Source organism: Lepidochelys kempii, chromosome 7, assembly GCF_965140265.1.
Source record: "Lepidochelys kempii isolate rLepKem1 chromosome 7, rLepKem1.hap2, whole genome shotgun sequence".
In the NCBI taxonomy this organism is placed as follows: Eukaryota; Metazoa; Chordata; order Testudines; family Cheloniidae; genus Lepidochelys; species Lepidochelys kempii.
The window spans coordinates 7,719,800-7,741,289 of NC_133262.1; positions in this window are offsets into that span (position 1 = coordinate 7,719,800).

Sequence of the window (21,490 nt, forward strand, 5' to 3'; positions counted from 1 at the left end):
AGCATTTGCTGACACATGTGCAGGGTCTTAGGGGTCTCCTATGCACCAGCATCAGAACTGGGGTGACGGGAGGTAAGGGTCCAGGCCCCCTCACTTTTAACAAAAAACAAAAACATGTTCTGTGGGAAAAACACGATTGTACTGCTAAAGGCCAAAATGCACTATGAGCTCGGATCAGATGCACTCCTAGATATCCACTGCAATCCTAGATACTCGCATGATCAAAATTGCATTATGTTTAAAACATTTTCTTAATCGTTGTCATATTGCTTCTGTCTGCTATAGCTGTTGAGTGTGTGTGTTAGGTTTTCTAAAAATATATAAATGTATTTTTGATTTTATTTTATTTTTTATAAAACATTAGAAAAAAAGTCATTTTATATGGGAGCTCTGGTATGGGGACACGTTTGCCTCCCTTCAAAGTTATTTAGGCTTTCAATTGTTTATATATAATGCATATTTTAACAAGGATGATTTGATTGTAATGTTACAAAACTGCAAGTTACAGGTCAGTAATAATAGTGCAATATTAACAGTGGCGTATACACAGTAAAATGATAAATGTTAGTGAAGTACAATACATGAAGTGCAAAAATAAAATGCAGTCCCAATGCTCACAACTAAATTTGTCATCTTATTTTGTGTTTGTACTATAATTATACCTTAAATATTATAAACTGGCTACATTTTGTATTCTGGTTATTTGTTACAGCTGTACTCTGCAGGATATTTAAGTAGTATTATAATTCCCCCGCCGCTTTGTCCTTGGGCCCCCCTACTTCTGCATAGGTTCTGGTGCCCTTGCTTCTATTCCTGAAGGTGACAAAGAAGGCCCTGACCATAAAGCTTGAGTGCGTGGAGTCCAGACTTTCAACACATTCATGTCACCTTTCCTGTCTCTTAACACTAAGAAGTTCCATTAACATACTGGTGGCTTGTTTTTTCCCCTCAGGCGAAGCAGATTCTTTCTCTTTTTGGTGGAGATTGTCACAGAGATGGTCCTGTCAGGGGATATATATCCTATGAAAACTACAGGGAATTGACTTTCTAGCCATACTTAACCAGGTATCAGAAAAGACCTTGTAAGCCAAGTTCACATCATCAGCCACATGCCGTGACTCCCTGACTATGAGGAATCTGTTTCTTCTCTGAAGCAGTCCCAACTGGCATGCAGAAAACTTCATCACTTCCACGTACTTACTGCAGCCACTGCGATCTCTAGTCCTGCCATCATGTCCACATCATATGAATAATGGACTTCTCCATGAATCTGTACTCTGGTGCTCTTGAATATATATATATACAACTGACCTGCCACCCACCTCAGCAATTAAGTTTATGGATGCTGATGACAACTGCTGGCAATAGCCAGAAGGAGCTTTGAGAAGCTGAAGTCCCCCTCTCATCTGACCTTGACACCTTAGCCAAGTATTTTTCATAGTGACAGCTTAAACTATATGCACTAAAGATGGTGTCATCTTGTTTCCGTCTTGCCCACTGGTTAGCTCATCGACAGCTGCAGGTCTTTTGGAACAATCAGCCGATCTTTTATTTTTTTTTAACTGTACCCTCCTTATTTGGGGATAGAGCTTGATCACTCTCTGTCCTTTCAACAACACATAGAGAAGATCCACTAAAAATCAAGTTGAGAGTTGCACTTCGCCACAGACTTGGTGGCAACTCATGGGGCAATAGCCTTGAAACCTTATGGATATCTCTCAGTGGCCTAATCATTACACTTGGCAAATACTCTGAGGCAGCATGGGGCTCCAGTCATCACAGTGGCAAGTTGGACTTCACGATCAACTCCGCCCTTCATATCATCAGCGGACAACTCCAGTCTCCAACCATCCAATCCTGGCTGGCATATCTCCACCAGCTGTTTGGCACAAAGGTGGGGCCCTGGACGCATTACTGCATGCAGCCAACTATCAGGACGGCTTACTTCACAATGTTATCTTAAAGCCACATAAAAAATGCTAGTTAAAGCCAAGATGCCCCTTTTCTGAAATAGTTGACCCTATCAAACAATAAAACAGTTCTATTCTAAGGAATAGCAGCAACAGGAGGTATGGGACTATATTTTGCATTGATTGTGCTTTTCTTTACAGATGGGCAATTCAGATCTGCATCCTGTAGTCTCTGTAGATCGGCTACAACATATTTATTACAGACCAATAGTTAACACAGGGGAAGTGAATCCTTGTAGCTATCTATTTTACGGTTACATTGCTAATATAAATCAGTTTACTTGCACTGGGTTTAAGTCAGACACTTGAATCATATGTGTATGATAGACAAACAACAATAGACCTTAGCCTGAATAATTCATGCTGTTTGTGAGTCACTTTTTAAGCCTTTCTGCTAAACCATAGAAGATTAGCATTTTTTGTTGCTTTCTTAATCAAAGGCTTGTGGGGTTTTTGACTTTTAACGATTCCCCATGCTTTCAAGGTACACTATTCCAACTGGGATTTTTGTTGACTATTCCAACTGGGATTTTTGGCCCTTGAAAGCATTTTAGCTAGTTCTGGGGCCCACTACATTATACAATTTTCTAGTAAATCATGGAATAAGTTGAAAGCTTGGAAAGCTATTTTCTAATTTCTCCTGGGCCCTTTTACTATCTAATTTTGTTTTCATCACCTGTTATTTACTGACTAACTCAAATCAGCACTTCTGAGAGCGTGGAACAGTTTGGCTGGTAATAAGTGGCAGCACTGGGAATCTGAAAGATCCCAGCCTCAAAACAGATATTGTTAGTTAGAAATGGGCTTTGCGTTCATGGTGTTCTGTGCTCTCCTGGGCTGCACCACCAGGGTTAGATCCTCAGGTGGTGTAAACCAGCAGTGGAACTCTACAGATTTACAGTAGCTGGGGGTCTGCAGGTTTTACCCAAATATAACTCTCACTGAAGTTAATGGGCTGAGTAATAGCCCAGGGCTCTGTGAAGGGGGAACAATAACCCCCAAAGTCGCATGTATTTTATTGGGCTGCAGCTCCTCTGACTCCCTGCTGGGGGAGAGGACCTGAAGCAGAAAAGCCTGGCCAAGAAAGGTATCACCTATTGTAATGGAAGGCTAAGATCCATGGGAATGACAAACATGATTCATAATGCCTGCCATTGCCTCTTCACAGTACGTGGTGACGCTCTGGGAGTCCCGCTGCCACTGGCTGAGTCCTTAACCTCAGCCAGCCTCTGTACCTCCAAGGTCTGTTAAAGCCTCTGAGGGGGGGGAGTTTCTGCTGCGCTGATGAGCAGTAACTTACCCTGCATAAGGCCGCGTGAGTCTCGTTCCCCTGAAGGGACGACATGGGGACCAATCCAAAACCCACTGAAGGCAATGGGTGTCTTTTCATTGACGCACTGAGTGGTTTTTCCTACAGAACTCCCCTTCCCGGCACACACACTACCCCCGGCTGTATCTCCCCTGGGCAACTGCTGAAAGGAGGATGTGACAGTGTAGCCACCTTCACCCTCTGCATGGCCCCTTTGATCCCATTTCCACAGAGGTCCCATTTCCACACAGTTTGGCTGCTCCTCCACGTGACAGTCCTATATTCTGAACAAACGTGCATACTGTAAAACATATGCACTCACTGCACTCCATATAAAAATGAAGAGGGCAAAGTCATGTATTGGATGCTTAAAACTGACGTTTTGTGAGCTAATAAGCTTCAGAGGCAAACTGATATAACAGGAACAGAAACTCATCCATTACAGTATTTCTATGAATCAATGATAAAACTGTAATGAAAGGAAAGTAGGCAAGACACGAAGAATGGGGCCTCATCTGTGTAACACAGGGCACCCAGGGAATGCAGGCAGCTTCTGTTTGTTAATTATACTCACTGACTGTGCAACTAGAGGACAAAGATACGCACATCCTATTAATGTTAACTGTACTGTAAAATAATTGAGTCCACTTGTTATCTGTGTTTTTTATCTTTGTTATCTTGTCAGTTGGGGATTTGTTTCAGTTGTTCACACTTTTGCATTTTTTCCCAATAAAATGAATATCAATGAAAACTGAAGTGTGGCAACAAAGAGCAACATGCAGTGGTGGAAGTTTGCTTACACACTTGTTCAGGTGAAATTCATCTCATTGCAAGCATTGCTGTTTCTTGCAGAACCCCCACTTACATACCTATATATTGCTCTAACACCTCTTATTAGCTATGCAACATCTCAATTGCCTCAGAATTTTTTTCATAAACAGTAGGTGACTTACCATCTTGTCCTGCGTTTTATCTCCAATAGAAAGACTATTACAATAAAAGAAAACAACATTTTACTTTAACCCCACAGTGAAATGGACTAGTTTCTTGCTGTTGCTGGAAAGGCAGAGAAGATCGTGACATTTTCAAAAATGGGTTTGAATGCACATCCTATGCCCAACACCATGTAGCCTGATTTATAGTCTCAAAGCAGCGTGATGACCCAAAATGGATGCTCAATGGGCCATGCACCGCAGATACATGGATCATATCACTGGTGTATGCCATTTTAACCAGCTGTGAAAACCGCATAACCGTGGCTGAACAATAGCAGTGAAACTACCTTCTAAACGCCCAGTCAATGTAGGAGATGTGGCTGTCACAGATGTGAGTAGAATCTCATCAAGAAGATGGCACAGAAGCTAAAAACTGGACAAATACAGTGAAACACAGAAAGCTATGTGCCTGATCGCTCCTGGGTGATGAAGAAGCAAGCAAAAGGGTGAGGCAACTCCCTAAAGTAATAGACACCTGAAGTATTTCGAAGAAGCTCAGTTGCAATGGAGCAATAAGCTAGCCACATCGAAAGACTGAAAGTCAAAAGACTGACTGTGAAGCCTTTTTTCTCTTTTGTATGATAACAATCAATTTTTAAAAATCAGAATGTCAGCGATTCAAATTTCCCAAGTGCTAATTTTAATGTATCAGAATTTTTAAAAATGTCAGTGTTAAACCCAAAACTTTAAGATGCTTAACTTTCCAATAAACTGATATATCCACATATCTTACAGCTGAATGTTATCCGGCTTCCGTTATTTGTATTGTTTAAGCATCATCTTCTAGAACTGCAGCTCATTCTATTGTGAGCAGTCGCCAAAAGCTAGTTTACTGTTCTCATATTGACATGCTGATGAAATGACGGCTAAGGCTTTCACACACTGGTGCACTGTAGTCACTGGGGAGCTTCTATATTCCTGTTCCACTATTGGGTTTCAAACCTCCCTGCTGAGTAGCTGTCCCTATGTCACATCAGGTAAGCTTAGCTGTGCATTGAGCTCACAGAGTGGAACTAATCCCAGAGTTCAGCATTAGACAGAGGAGAACAATGTGGTTGAGAACTAAGCCAGATCTCTCTTAGAGGTAAGATTTTTGAAAACCAAGGATACCTAACCATTTTAAGCCCCTATACTGTGTTTATTTCCATCTCTGTATCTGTTTAGCTAACGTTCAGATCTATGTAGTTTTGATACTTACAATATATATTGATGCATTGGTGCACTTCTAAAGCTGGGGTCACCGGCACACATATAACAGTGACAGCAGTAAATCCACCCAAATTGAGAAAAAAGGCATTACCATTAACATATGGACAAATCTGAGGATGAATTTGGACTTTCGGTCCCCCAGGCATTGATACTTTATTCTTTGAGGGCCAGATTCTTTTCTGAGCCAAGTATTTGTGACCATCTCTATGCATCAGAGAGCAAATTATCTGCCCTTAGTGATTTTTTTTTTTTGCTCATGTAGAAGCAGGGCCAGAATTTTTCTGAGTGGTACCTTTGTGGTCAGGTAGGCTAGTTGCTTAGTAAGGTGTATAATTTTAAGAAGTCCCAAATGCATGAAGACTTGTGTTTTTCCCTTGTTTCAGTGGATGAAGTGCGACTAGCATGAAATCTTGCATGCACAGCTCATGTCAGAATTCCATACTTTGTAAGAAATAAGTGGCATTAATATTCATTTTCATTATTATTTTTCCTATGGGAATTATATTTTTCTTTACTGAGATTTGTAAGATAATGAAAGGCTCCATTCAGAACACTCTAGGCACCTCTGGCCGATGCTTAAAAATGTAAGTCAAAAAAAGAAAAATACAGTAAATTCCCCAGTTCCCCATCCATCACCCCCAACTTTATTTGCCTGAAAAGATATGCATTGTAGCATGACCTGAAGGTCGGCAGAGCCAGGCTATTTTCACCCAGCTGAAGTCCCACATTCCAAAGGAAAGGGGTCTTTCCAGAAAATGCTTTTCTGTGGTCCATCTTTAGCACTTCTGCTGATCTCAGCTGTGGCACTATGGCAGGGGGAGAGGTGATTTTCTCAGTAGAAAGGTCCTAACCATTTAGAGCTTTATAAACTCCATCCAGAAACCCACAGGCAGCCGGTTCAGATCACAGAGTTGGTTGGCTATGTTTGTGGCAAGATACGCCACTTACCAAGCAGGCATTCTTCACTAGATCCAGTTTTCAGATAAGACCACAAGAACGGCCATATTGGGTCAGACCAAAGGTCCATCTAGCCGAGTCCTGTCTTCTGACAGCAGCCAATGCCAGGTGCTTCAGAAGGAATGAACAGAACAAGTAATCATCAAGTGATCCATCCCCTGTTGCCAATTCCCAGCTTCTGGCAAACAGGTTAATAAACTCAGAGTCTACTAACTCAAGTTCTGCTAGCTCTGGGCTTACACTGCAGTATAGACATATCCAAGTAGAACTTATTACATTAATCTTGTCTTGAGAAAATATATGTTTCTATTATATTGTAGAAACCAACCTTGGGTGGTAACTTCATCTCCTATAAGATCATATATTTATTCTGCATAAGCTGCTAGTACTGAAGCAAGGGCCAAAATTTGGCCTGATTTATAGGCCTTAAATTCAAAGCTACGAACTTAAAATCTTGTTAGGGTTGTGATTTTCCCTTTTTCCTCTCCCCCTCTGTCAAACCAATTATTATATGTTTGACGTACAACTATCTTTACCATCCGATAATATTTTACATTTCATAAAAGGGAGGATCTGTGAGGTGTAGGAAAATTGGTGAAGGTACACTACTGGCACGGATTGAAGTATGAAACCATCGGGGAATAACAAGACAAAGGAAGCTGTCAAGGTAAAGTTTCATGATGAGGATAAGTAAAGAGGCTGCCAAGATAAGCAGTGGTAAGGTGATCCAAAGGTTAAAGGAAAGGCCAAGGCCAAATAGAAAGTTCTGGCTGAGAAGAATTTAGGAATTTCCTTCAAATGACTACAGAGGAAACATTCTTTGCATCTGTCTATTTGTAAGTTTCTCTTCCATGCTCTGTTCCTTATGGACACTGAGCCACTGCTGCTTCTTATCAGTTTCCTTTAGGCATTCCCTTTCCGAGCCTAGTTACTTCTCTGAAGTCTGTTGAGCTGTGCAGTAAGACTTCTGTATTCAAATAAAACTCTTCACATTTTATTCTTTGCCTGCAACACCATGGGCGTGATTCTGGTCTGACTTAAACCTTTCTGGGTGGAAGGATGGTTTTGTGCTTGCCACTGGCCTTGGCCTCTGGGTTCAGTTCCCAGCTCTGTCACAGCCAGGCCCTGTGTAATCTTGGCCCAGTCATTTAATCTCTCTCTGCTCAGTTGGTCCATAAATTGGGGATAATAATCTATCCTTTTTCCCACCTCTTGTCTGTTTATAGATTCCAAGGCCAGAAGGGACCACTGTGATCATCTAGCCTGATCTCCTGTATAACACAGCTCACAGAACGTTCCCAATATGATTCCTAGAGCAGATCTTTTAGAAAAACTGTCAATCTTGATTTAAAAATTGTCAGTGATGGAGAAGCCACCATGACCCCTGGTATGTTGTTCCAATGATTAATTACACACACAGTTAAAAATTTACACCCTATTTCCAGTCTGAAGTTGTCTAGCTTCAACTTCCAGCCATTGGATCATGTTAGGCCTTTTCCTGCTAGATTGAAGAGCCCATTATTAAATATTTGTTTCCCATGTAAATTAAGGGGTGACTATAATCATGTCACCCCTTAATTTTCTCTCTGTTAATCTAAATAGATTGAGCTCATTGATAGTCTGTCACTCTAAGGCATGTTTTCTAGTCTTGTAATAATTTTTGTGGCTCTTCTCTGAACCCTCTCCAAGTTATTAACATCCTTGAATTGTGGATACCAGAACTGGACACAGGATTCCAGCAGCGGTCAGATTAGAGGTTTAGATTGTAAACTCAATGGACTTCTTAAGCTTCTGACAGCCAGACTGATGACAGGAGATGGATCACTCAATAATTGTCCTGCTCTGTTCATTCTCTCTGAAGCGTCTGCAATTGGCCAGCGTCAGAAGACAGAATACTGGGCTAGATGGACCATTGGTCTGACCTAGAATGGCCACTCTTATGTTATGTTCTCTTAATATGTGTCCAGTGCCTAGCACAGTGATATACTCAACTCAGTTGGGGTTTTAGGTGCTGTTGGAATAAAAATAATAAATACTACTACTAACAGTTTTCACCACTATAATGTCATTGATTTCAGTGTAGTTTACCCGGTGTGAGTGAGAGAAGAATCAGTCCAATGTCGGGAAACCATTTTGGACACCTATGATGATTATCACAATAGTGATAAAACATACAAATATTGATTTTTCTTTTATTTAGAACTAGATGTTGCCACAGCTTATGCTACTAAGACTATTGAGTTGTAAATTTAACCACTTTGACACAATTCGCAATATTAGAATGATATAAAATGTCTGTTCAGCAACAGAGTTCATTAACTTTGCCCACAATGTTCAACTTGTGCCATCTGGTCTACATTCCTCCCCAGTCCCATTGGGTTAAACCAGGGGTAAACTTGGCCCAAAGCTCTGAAGCAAAGAGTGCTAGATAATGTACTAAATTCATGCACTTGCTTTTCACTTCGGAAGCACTGGATTTGGATTCTAGGTTAAGTTACAAGTTTGGAGGTAACATCTGAGTCCCCACAAAGTCACATTAAAAAAAATTCACAGCACAATGTTTCAGAGAGGCCAGGGCTAGAATAAGAGAGTTTGTTGGTTGACATGACTGTGGATGGCACAGCTATTCTATTCTGTCCTTTACATAGGTTCTTATACTGCCCTCACCACCATAGTATCTGAGCATCTTCTACTAGTGCATTATGACATGATTAACATGTGTGTCATGAGGTTTTTTCTTTTTTTTGGAGTGTTTTGTTTAGGGAGTTTTGTTTTTAAATGAACACACTGCTCTTTGATTAGAGAAGCCAGGTAGAAGAAGTGAGCCTTGCACTTGGAGCAGAAGGTGGTGAAATTTGTGATGGTCCGTAGTTCCTGGGGACATCGTTCCGGGTTTGTGATGATGTAGACATTTGCACAGCCTCTGCTTGCATTGTATCTGGCTCAGGCTAATGTCATTTGCCTTTCAATCAGAGCAGCCAAAAAAGAAACAAGAAAGCCCGAATCAGCTCTTTAGGGCAAGGACTGTTTTTTCATTGTTTGCCTACAGGACCTACCACAATGGGGCCCCAATCTTTGAGTGAAGCGTCTAGCACTGCCATAATTTTAAATAAAATAAATAAATACTAAGAATCAAGTAACTCCTCTATATTACCAACTGCCCCACCTCCCCCCCAAAAAAACAAACAAAACAGCAACAGCCACAAAGAGCATCAATTAAGGGAAATGAACTTCCTGAGTTCAGCATCTGACCTCTTAGCACCAAAGTGCCACTTTAAAAATTTATAAATGTGGTCCCTTGAGATCCATCCTGAAAGGTGGATTGATGAGCTACAGCTTCACATTTCCCCACACTTGTCAGATCAGTCTTCTTGGGTCATTGGCTTTGCACTCACACAGCAGATCTAGCCAATTTCCTTTCTTTAGTTAATATCAATTGAGGGATTTTGCAAGCCTTTTTCATTGTGTGCAACCCCCAAGAAGTGAAACTGGCAACACTCAGCACTGAAGAGGCAGCTAATTTCAAATTTGTTGACCTCCCTTTTGTTTCTTACACTGCTCAGAGAGGAGAACAAAGAAAGCAGGGAAACTCGTATGGTCAGCACAACAAAATAGCAATGTGAATTCGGATTGAGTGTTGCCTGCAGTACAGGAGTCCGAGGAGACTCACAAAAACTCACACACACATTATCCTGGCACAGTGGGGCTCCACTCTTGATCAAGGTCTCTGGGTTCCATAGTAATACAAAATAATAATCATCATAGTCTAGTGAATTCCAGCATGTGCTCATTGTTATTGGCAGTCCATTTAAGGTTCACTTTTTTTTTACAGTGAATAAAAAGAATAATTAAAGAACCCCAAATTCTCAACTTGAATTTATTTTTCACTGGCGGTGTTACAGAAGAGAGTAATATAACTCTCTCTGTGTGTATATCTGTCTATTGAGATCTGCTTATATCTATTTAGCTCTGTAGCTGTATCTGTAGTGCCCTGTTGGGGTTTGGGAAAGATTGAGCCTGACCCTGCACGAGTGTGCAAAGGGGACAGAAACCAAGAAAGCCCTTTGTAGTCCCACACAGGGTCTGTCTACACTGCAATAAGAAAACCCCTGCAGCACTGAGTCTCTCAGCCTGGGTCAGCTGACTTGGATTCAGCCTGGGTCAGCTGACTTGGGCGTTGGGGCACTATAAAATTGCAGTGGAGACATTCAGGCTGGACTGTAAACCAGGCTCTAAGACCCTCTCCCCTCACAGTGTAGACATATCCAGACCAGGAACAGTTATATTCCCAGCTTTTAGCATCTTCAACAAAGTTGGGGATGGGCAAGGCAAGGCAAAGCTGCCAGGTTGCAGGGGGAAGAGCACCTACTTTAAGAGTGCCACCTACTTTAAGAATGCACCATGGAGCCTCAGCAGGGATGGGGCTTTCCATGCACAGTGCCCTAGGGCTCAGACAGGGATGGGACACCTCCACATGGTCTTCAAGGCCCAGTAGAGCACTCTACATGGGCCTGAACATGCAAGCCTTACGAATGTGAGTAGTCCCAAGGAGAAAGAGCTGCAGGATGGAGCACTGTAAAATACACAGATATGATGTTTATTGATACTATATAGTCAATAGACTTCTTCTGCTGGTACTGTGTAATACACAATGCTAGCACAATGGGGCTCCTAGGCAGTATCACACTACAAACAACTAATAAAATGTGCCAGTAATTTCTTGAAAATTCTCTCCATTTTTTAGATGAGATGGGAATATTAAAGAGAATATTAAAATGCCAGCATTTTAGGCTGCTGAACTAGTAGGATTATATTAAATAACTATTTTGGATGGAGTATCGGTGCTTCTCCCCACAAGAAGGTATAAAATAGTTGTTTTTCTGTTTCTAAACTGTGACACAATCCTTTGGCTTTGCCACCTTTATCTGTGTCACGCCAATTAGGAAGCAGTGGTATTCTAGGATCCAAAACACTAATTAGTATGAGATTGTTTTAAAGGAGTGTTTTCTCTATTGGGAAAGTATACTGAAGATTGCTAAATTGATATAGTGCTGACACTCTAGCAAGTAGCCTTATACAAAGAATTAAATAGCTTGGCACATCCCTTGATTTATAGGAAGTAGTGGATGGATCCCCATCTCTGCTGAAGATGTGAACTTGACCCATCATGGATAAACACTATGAACAGGTCCTACTAGAAGTTCAGCTTTGAGATCTTAGTTAATATTGTAATAAGTACAGTAAGAAGTAAACACAGCATCAGACCAGGTGTCATTGGTTTATAACCATTTTATCCTACTATCTTTTGCTTGGAAAACCCTTCTCTGTTCTGCTACGCACAAAGCATGCATGTTGTCACTGAAGTGCTAAATCCCACAGTTTATTACCATAAAATGTCTGAGTTTAGAGGACATGAAAGTGTTCCATCCAAGAGGCTATGAAAGTGTTCTACCCAAAGAGAGTTCAAGGCCTTGTGTATAAAGAACACAGTTTCAGGCTTTGAGGTAATGCCATGTGTTAGAATTTTGAAAAGAAGGCATTTGTGAGAGTGGCTGTCTTAAACTACTAATTTAACATCCATATGTCTTTAGGAAGATTGCAGTTATAGGGGGAGAAAAAAAGACTTTTTGTCTATACAATTTGGGTTCCTTCTTTCTTGGGGAAAATCATGCTAATGAAATTAACACAGTGAGAAAATATGATACAATCAAATTTGAGAAAGTTATGTTATCGAGATTCCAGGACATCGAGTCTTCTTTTTGAAGAGTATTCTGAAAGAGTATTTGCACGTAATCTCCAGAATCTCAACAATTTGCTTTGATTTTTGTTGCAGTAGAGATTTCTGAGAGAAATAACATCAAATTCTCCTTAGTACATATACCCATCCTAAACCTTCCTTTAAAAATTGGAAACCAACTTTTATACATGCTCACGGGGCCTGATGCTGCTATCATTGAAGTCAGTGGCAAAACTCCCATAGATTACAGTTAGAAATGGAGTGGACCCACCTTGCAGAATAGAAAATAAAAATTACCAGCTCAAAAAATAAATAAACAAATAAATTGAAGTCCTAACATACAGACAGTAAAATACTCTGAGTGAATTCATGGCATACAAACTATGCAGTTGAATTTGCACTTTGCATATATTTATGTGTAATGAAACATTCCTCTGACATCATCTTATTTAGCAAACCCAATACCAGATAGTACACAGCTTTTTTTAATGAATACTGACACATTGCTTTCTGGTATACACAAAAAGCACACACACATTGTGCATTAGCTGTCAAGGATTTTAAGGTTTTCATGTCAACATTACCTTCCTATTTTATAAAATTCAGCAAGTAGGTTGGTAAAAACAAATTATTTCAACTTTTTCTTTTTGCTTAGCGTGGATTCAAAAATAACTTGAAAAAAGAATATGTGTGCAGATTGTCTTTAATTTACAACGTTTTCTGAGAGGTGAAAAATAAACCCATTGCATTTAGCCACAGACTTAATGCAAGTCAAAAATGTGAAGGTTTGTCTTTCTGATCTGGCCCCAGGGACTGTCTTTTTCATATTTAAGACTCCTGAAAACACACAGTGAAGAGAAAGCAAGCAAGAAAAACGTACTGAAAAACGTACAGTCTGCCCTAAGGGACAGCAGGTAGCTGTGCTGCCTCAGGAGTATCTCTGGAGTGAAACTGTAACCAATTCCTCCCTGGCTTCCTGTTACAGGAGTGTTCTAGCTGAAGAAATGTAATATTTAATAGATAAAAGTGCCAGTAGATGGCACTCAAGAATACGTAGCACAGTTCCTGGGTTTTGTATGACCAATCAATAAAACTTGTTATGCACAGCACATAGCTTTCTCTGGCTGCTCTTTACATCAGGGTGTGTGTGGGTGGTGTGTGGGTGCGCATGCAGACGCACGCAGAATTACTTCACCCCTTCATATGGAGCAGGTTAATGCCCACTGTGTCCCCGCTAGTGAATGGGGAGAGGATGGAGGGGTGGAACCAGAGGTCCTTCCACTCCCTCCCTCTCTCTGTCCCACTCCCACCCAGGCCACTTGCGCACAACGGCAGTACTGGTTTCCCTCCAAGAGGTGGAATCCTAGTCTGAGCTGGGCTGAGCAGAAGACTAAGTGTGTACGTGTTTAGGGGGCTTACTCCCCTGGGTGCTGACTAAGTGCTATGGCAATCTACACCTTAATGAGATAATGGAGTTGTGTGATTTCACATCGGTTCCTAATGGAAATTTACCAGTGAAAAAGCTTTGGTCCATTTAGACCCAGTGAATGTCCTGCTGTGGCCAGTGGTGCTATTGGAGTCTGAGGCTTAGATTCAGCAAAGCACTCAACAATGTGCTTTGCTGTAATCACATACTGCTTTATGTCCTAGGAACTTAAAGGGCTGGACTTCTTAAGCACATGATTCAATACTTTGCTGAACCTGATCCATAGACCAGATACAAAGCCCATCGTAGCCCAAGTGGGAGTCTCTCCTTTAATAGCACCACTGGGAATAGCTCCTGAAAATCACAGCTTTCACTGGGGCTACATGATTCAAAGTTTTTCTCCTTATGTGTCTCTGTGTAGAACAAGTATTTCAGGCAGTCCGTAAATCACAGAGTGCCCTGTGATTATGCACTGTAGGATTCTTACTTACATATAGCGTTATCAATGTGTTTATAATTATATTATTACACTCTAGGAGGGTGTAGGGTCAAATGTATAAGTGTATTCTTTGTTCTAAAAGACTTGTTCCCAAATACATTTGTTCCCACAGATTAAAATCATCTGATCCAAAGCAGTCTGTCAGATTTTTGGTAGCTGTTGAGACTTGTTGGAAACAGTAGGGCCTGTCATTCTCAGATTAAGGAGGGATTTGCAGTGTAATTTTGTATTGCCTTAAAACAAAGGTTAAATGCTTTGAGGGGAAGAGAGGAGAGTTTGGTGTGTTTTTCCAAAACAACAGATGGTTTCAATAAAGTTACCCCTGCAGCTAGGAGGTGGCACTTCTTGAAATTAGCAGAGCCATATCTCAGCAGGGTTCTTGTTTCCACCCGCCTGTCTCAGCAAGGCCCAATCCACTGTACAGTATGGGGTGATCAGGAAAGGCACTCCAATATCTGCCCCATTAATTGCCCCCTGCCAGTCTTTGCTCTATTCTAATGTAATGACCACTGTGCTCAGTATGATAAGATTAATCTGCTTTCAAGGGCAACTTCCCCTAATGATCTTCTATCCCCCCCCAATTTAAACTACAACGAGTAGTGTCTTTTAAAAGATTCCTCCAGCAAAATGTGTTATTTCTTCAAATCATTAAATATAAAACACTCTAATTAAATCAATGTAACAACGTATTAAATTATTGTAGTGCAACTAAATTAGTCTGCTTGTGATAGCAGTGCAGTCAACGACACTGTATGCCTTATGTATAAAAGACAATTTTAAAGGGATTATTTTCCAAGGTTAGATTGTTCAAAGTGAATGCCGGGGGGTTTTTCCCAGTTAAAATATTAGGTTTGTTTCAGAATGCAACAGTATTAATACTGCTACTTCTTATCATTCATATTCAGTAGGACTTTACAAAAAGAAAAGGAGGACTTGTGGCACCTTAGAGACTAACACATTTATTTGAGCACAAGCTTTCGTGAGCTACAGCTCATTTCATCGGGATGATGAAGTGAGCTGTAGCTCATGAAAGCTTGTGCTCAAATAAATTGTCTTACTAATCTTTTAGAGTTCTTTGGGGGGGGGGGTCAACAAACATGTGGACAAGGGGGATCCAGTGGACATAGTGTACTTAGATTTCCAGAAAGTCTTTGACAAGGTCCCTCACCAAAGGCTCTTACGTAAATTAAGTTGTCATGGGATAAGAGGGAAGATCCTTTCATGGATTGAGAACTGGCTAAAAGACAGGGAACAAAGGAATAAATGGTAAATTTTCAGAATGGAGAGGGGTAACTAGTGATGTTCCCCAAGGGTCAGTCCTAGGACCAATCCTATTCAACTTATTCATAAATGATCTGGAGAAAGGAGTAAACAGTGAGGTGGCAAAGTTTGCAAATGATACTAAACTGCTCAAGATCGTCAAGACCAAAGCAGACTGTGAAGAACTTCAAAAAGATCTCACAAAACTAAGTGATTGGGCAACAAAATGGCAAACGAAATTTAATGTGGATAAATGTAAAGTAATGCACATTGGAAAAAATAACCCCAACTACACATACAATATGATGGGGGCTAATTTAGGTACAACTAATCAGGAGAAAGTTCTTGGAGTCATCGTGGATAGTTCTCTGAAGACATCCACGCAGTGTGCAGTGGCAGTAAAAAAGCAAATGGGATGTTAGGAATCGTTAAAAAAGATGGAGAATATTTTAGTGCCCTTATATAAATCCATGGTACGCCCACATCTTGAATACTGCGTATAGATGTGGTCCCCTCATCTCCAAAAAAAACTGAGGCAGTGAAGTGACTTGGCTGGATGCTACACAGCAGCCACCAGATGCCACGAGTGTTAAGTGCCCTTACCTCCCTTTGAAGTCATTGGAACTAAGGGAAGGTTGCTCAGCATTCTTTGGTACTGAGCCACAAATCCATAGTAGAGCTAGGATTAGAAATCAGGCTGTCTCTGTTCCTAGATCTGGTCCTTAGTAGATGGAAGATTCTGACCATCAAGAAGCATTTGGCCTCTAATTCATGGAGGCGCAAGGAAGGGGTAGTTTCGATTTGTAACTCCCTTTCCTCCTTAGAGTACGTCTAGACTGTAGTCACTTGGGGTGGTTGCTGTTGGAGCCGACATACCCAAGCTAGTTTTAATCTCGCTAGCCCAGGCCACAGAACTGAGAAGCTGTGGCAGCATGAGCGTCATCGTGAGCTAGCTTCATAATTACCCAGGGTTCTGTGTGGGTTTGTACAGCCCATGCTGATGCTCGCTGTGCTGCAGTGTCACTGTTCTATGACCCTAGCTATGACACTGCGTCGCCCTAACTACACTGACGTAAGTGCTACACCTCTCATGGAGATGGAATTATGATGTCAGTGTAGCGGGCCACTTGCTTCGGTGGAAGCAGCAGTCTAGTGAAGACACTGACATAATTAGGTTGACATAAACTGCCTTATGTCAACCTAACTCTGTAGTGTAGGTTGTGTAGACTTAGCCTTAGTGAAGCTGATTTTCCTCTCAAGATTTACACTTTCTCTCCTGTCTTCCCTCTTTCGCCACAGTGTCCAATGCAGCTCTGGCTCTGATTCAAACTGGAGAGGTTTCGCTATTTTATTAAGTTGGAAAAACTTCCATGAGCAAATGGCAGCTTTAAAAAAAAAAAGTCTCAGGGGACTGGAATCTGGTGTCTGTGTGATGCTGCCATCAACAGCCTCTGTCTCTTGTGTACCTGCATTGATGCAATCTGCCAGCTATGGAAATCAGAGACACAGAGCTGGAGTCCCTGCTGAATCCCCACATGACCCAGGGAATCAGTTACTATGGGGCTGTTATGCCTTTATGTCACCGTCAGAATAATTAATAGGAGCAGCATCTCCAGGAGCAGCATCATTCCGAATGGCTAGAGCCAACTATTAAACAATATAATCATGTCCTCCGAATACCTGACTGACCGGCATAATGTCCCTCTAAGTAGAAAAAAGATAGGACTTGGCTGCAAATAATATTAGCCCCAATTTTTATTGAGGCTGCTGGATACAGATAGAACCTGGCAGTTACCTCTGGCTGTCTAGATCCCAGATTAATTAAACATAGCAGTTCTTACTGTTTGTTCCCTGCTGGCCCTTCATACTGGTTTTGTGTCTTGAAGGGGCCAATGAAAGGGTGGAAACAGCTCCCCGGACATATGTACCCCATTGCTGTGGCTCAGAGAAGAGTCATGAAAATGATTAAAGGACTGGAAAACATGAAGTGAGGGACATAAGGATCTCAATCTGTTAATTTTAACAAAGAGAAGGGTAAGGGGTGATTGATCACAGTCAGTAAATGCCCATATGGCAAACAGAAATTTGATAATAGTGTTCTTTGATCTAAAAGACAAGTTTCAATGGCTGGAAGTTGAAGCTAGACAAATTCAAACAAGAAGTAAGGTGCGAATTTTTAACAATGAGGGTAATTTACTACTGGACCAACTTCTCAAGCATCATGGTGGATTCTCCATCACTGGGAATGTTTAAATCAAAATGGGGTGTTATTCTAAAAGCTGTGCTTTAGTTTCAGGGATGTCATATGGCTTGTGTTGTACAGTAGGTCAGACTAGATGATCCCAATGATCCCTTCTGCCTTTATAACCTACTGGTAAGGAGGCTCACCCCCCAGGTGATGGAACAACTCCATGTGAGCCCTCTTGGCGTAGGGAGGGAGAGGAAGGGGCACTGTCAGAGCACAGGGACTCTAGCTATTCTCAGCTGTCCACACATGCTAGAATACTGTTGTAGCCTAAACATAAGTGAGAGCTGCTCTGAGGCTGCCTGAAAATATAGGGAGCACAAAGGTGACTTTAAGTTCCTTTTCCATCACCCTTCTGCTCCAATCCTGCTTGAAGTGCAAGAACAGAGACACAGGACCAACCTACTGTTGCCACATGGAGGTTTTGAGTCTAGGTTGCTCTAATCCTGCAGAGGGCACTAGGGGAAAAGAAGGCTTCAAGCCACAGTGCACTGCAAATATTCTCCTCCATTTTGTTTCTCTGATAACTGGGACAAGGAAGGACTCCTGAAGCATTTCCCTTTACAGTTTCACTTTGTGTGGTCGAGACAAAGTCTTGAAATCTACCAGGTGTTCTAACAATGAATGTTTCCTATACATTCAAATAGTAGATGGGCTGGGTATAGGACCATTGAGGACATACCAAGCACTTAGAATTGTGTTTTTCACATCAGCAAAGATTTTCCTTCTCTTCATCATCTGTAGGGCATAATATGGAGAGATTGCAGTACAATGCTCTTTAACTTCTAACTCATCCTTGGTGCTTGCAGCAGCAAGATTGTCATTTCTTAATTCTACTGTTTCACATCACCACTGCAATTCCAAGAGCTGGTGAATCAAACATCCTTTCTGGCAAGCATATTTCTGGCTGAAATAAATTCAGTACATCCTCCAGGAAGAATGATATCCCAGATCTGAGTTAATCAGTTACCAAAGAACTTTCCATCACTTCCTGATTCCATTTTCTCAGGCAGAACAGTCAGTCTTGAATTTTGAATACTTGCATGGTTTTCAAGGAGACCAGTTCTGCTCAGTAGTCTAACTATCTCATTAAAAACTGCATCTTATCTGGTGATCAGTTCAAGCCAAAGCCCTGGATCTGAACAGTTTGAAGAAAGAGAGGTTGTTTCAGAATAATCTGAATTTTGCCCCTATTTCTGTGGTGGATATACCAAATACTGTACTTAATTTGTGGGTGCAGTCAGGTATTGAAAAATGTAAGTGACCGAACTGTGTGTGCAAACAAAGTTTCTTTCCCCTGTGATCAGCTAATTCACATTTTTTCTTCCTCTTCCTTTAAAACTCCTCCTCACCCTTCTTACTCCTTCCTCCACTTGGCATCCTAACCCACTTGGCTTCCTCACAAGAATGAGAGAGAAGTAAATGACCTTAGCCTAAGTTTCTTTTGCAGGCAAGTCTCCTAGTGAAGTCAGTGGGAGTTCTGAGTGCACAAGGAGGATCAGGCTCTAACTTTAAATATGATACTTTTATTTAAAAAAAAGTTGTAATCATTTGTAAAATAAAGGGTTTAGAATTAAAGTCACTTCTGAGCCAATAACATAATCCTATTTTTGGATTGTGGGACTACTGAATGGTAAATAACACTTTTCCCATAAAATGTTTCCATCTGGTATGTTTTCTTGCTGAGATATATGATATTACTGCTATTTAACCAATATTTAAAGCTATGTGTGTGGCAAATTTTATATCCACCAAAACCATTATAAAGGTGAGCTATTGCAAGAAGAAATGTTTCCTCAGTAAAGTATCAGATTAAATGCTATATGTATATTTAAAACACTCTATTGCATTCTTTCATTTTGTACACTAATCCAGCCAAGCCAGAGTCTCCATAGCAAAAGAAATGACACACTGAGGCCATAATGCAGGTGATATCTGCGGTCAGAGAAGGACAAATATATGAGGATGTCATTTTCTAAAAGGTAAGAGTTGTAGCTATTCTCCCTTCACTTTCATTTGATATAGCTCTGGTCAATTTCACAGCCTTTACCAGTACTGAATGGGGAAATTGGAAAACTGCAGAATCGATTTGCAGGAATGAAGTTCTATTTTCTTTTACACCTCTTTCATCAGAGTCACTATCATTCCTGTGTTGTGTGGTATGATTATCGACAGCAGTCTGGGCACTGCTGATAATTGCTAACAGAGGGTAAAACCATTCCCGGCAAGAGAAAGTAGAACCATGTAAGCAGCAGTCATGACATAGAACAGTACTATTTTTACCTTCAATGTATGCTTCTGCAGGACATCAGTAATGCACTTGTTTATTTCTGAGATTCAAAGGTAAAGACTTTATTATCTAAGATCTTAATTTAAATTAATGGTGCCTTTCTTTGCTTGCCTTGTTTATACAAAAAAAAATTAAAAATTACAGAAAATTACTTCTCTGCTTACCATAGAACTGCAGATCTTGTTAAATCAAGGAAAGAGAAAAAACTATCAGTATCCTAAATGTATTTAGAATGTAGTGGCTTCTCCTTTCATTTAACCTGCAGTTCACAAAAGGAAAACAGTTCTGTACGTTCCTTCTGATAACCATTCAAGTCACAAAAGTGAAACTTGGTTCATTATTGTTTTCTCCCACTGGGCTATCATTTGGTCATTGCAAATAACTCTGAACAAAACCAATAGCCTTCAACCACTAATCTCTATTCCGAAAAAGAGATTGTGCTTTGTACTGTTCTAGATCATTGACAACAAAACAGTTTTTTGTCCATTAAATTAGTTTGGTTGCCTCTTTGCTATTTACTACCATAGCACCTAGGAACCCCAATCATGAACCAAGACCCCATTGTGCTAGGGACTAAACAAACGTAGAAAAGATGGTCCCTGCCCCAAAGAACTTACAATCTAATTAAACCTTTTTTGGCTGTTTTTTCCAGAAAAATCAACATCATGGAATGAAGTCCTTACTGATTGTGTTATCCAATTAGTATTACACCACTGACCATATCCCCTATAAATAGTGTTGGGAATATTGCCCTTGTTTTCTATTTCTGCTTCATGCTCCTGGTGGTCTTCTCCAGTGAACGTAGCAATTTTTGCAGGCCCAAATAAGATGGAAACAAACTTTCTAAAAACTAATCCCTCCAAGGCCCCACGTCTGCAACTGCAGCCACCCGCAGGAGAGACTGTACCTTTGTGATGATGCCGCACTGAAGTCAGCCAGTCTTTGGGTGGGCACCGATAACTGCCTGCCAGGACCAGAGCCCAAGCCTGCTTCAAAATTTGGCCACAATCTTGCAAACGCTGGGGCATATGCTTAACTTTACTGCCGGGAGTGGTCTTGTCAAAAAGCACAAACAATCATGAGCCTGCACGGGGAGGCTTTCCCCCTTCGTGAGTCTGTAGCTGTGGCGTCCCTCCTAAGGCATTTAGGCTCCCACGGCCTCGGTTTTCTGCAGAAGAGACGGGGGTGCAGGGCCACAGAAAGGGAAGCCTCTGAGTGAATCTGAGGAGGAGGAGGTGTGGACCGGTATGTCGCGGCTGGTCTAGAGGGGAACTAGCTCGGAATGGCAGCTAAGCTGGGCCCAGGAGCTGGTGTGGGAGAAGCGCGCCAGGGCGGGGAGCTGGGGCGGGACCAAGCGCCCCTGTCCCAGGAGCTGGGGCAGGGCAGCTGCCGTGGGTTCGCTTCCCACCCCAGCCAGGCGCGCGGTTGCCGCCCCATGCGCCCTCAGACGGAGGGGTTGCCAACCCTCCCGGAGTGGCCTGGAGTCTCCAGGCATGAAAGGTGAAGCCGGAATGAAAGATTAGGCCCTGGGATGAAATCTCCAGGAATTCTTCCCACCACACCTGGCAACCTGGCCCTCCTCCAGGTGCCCGG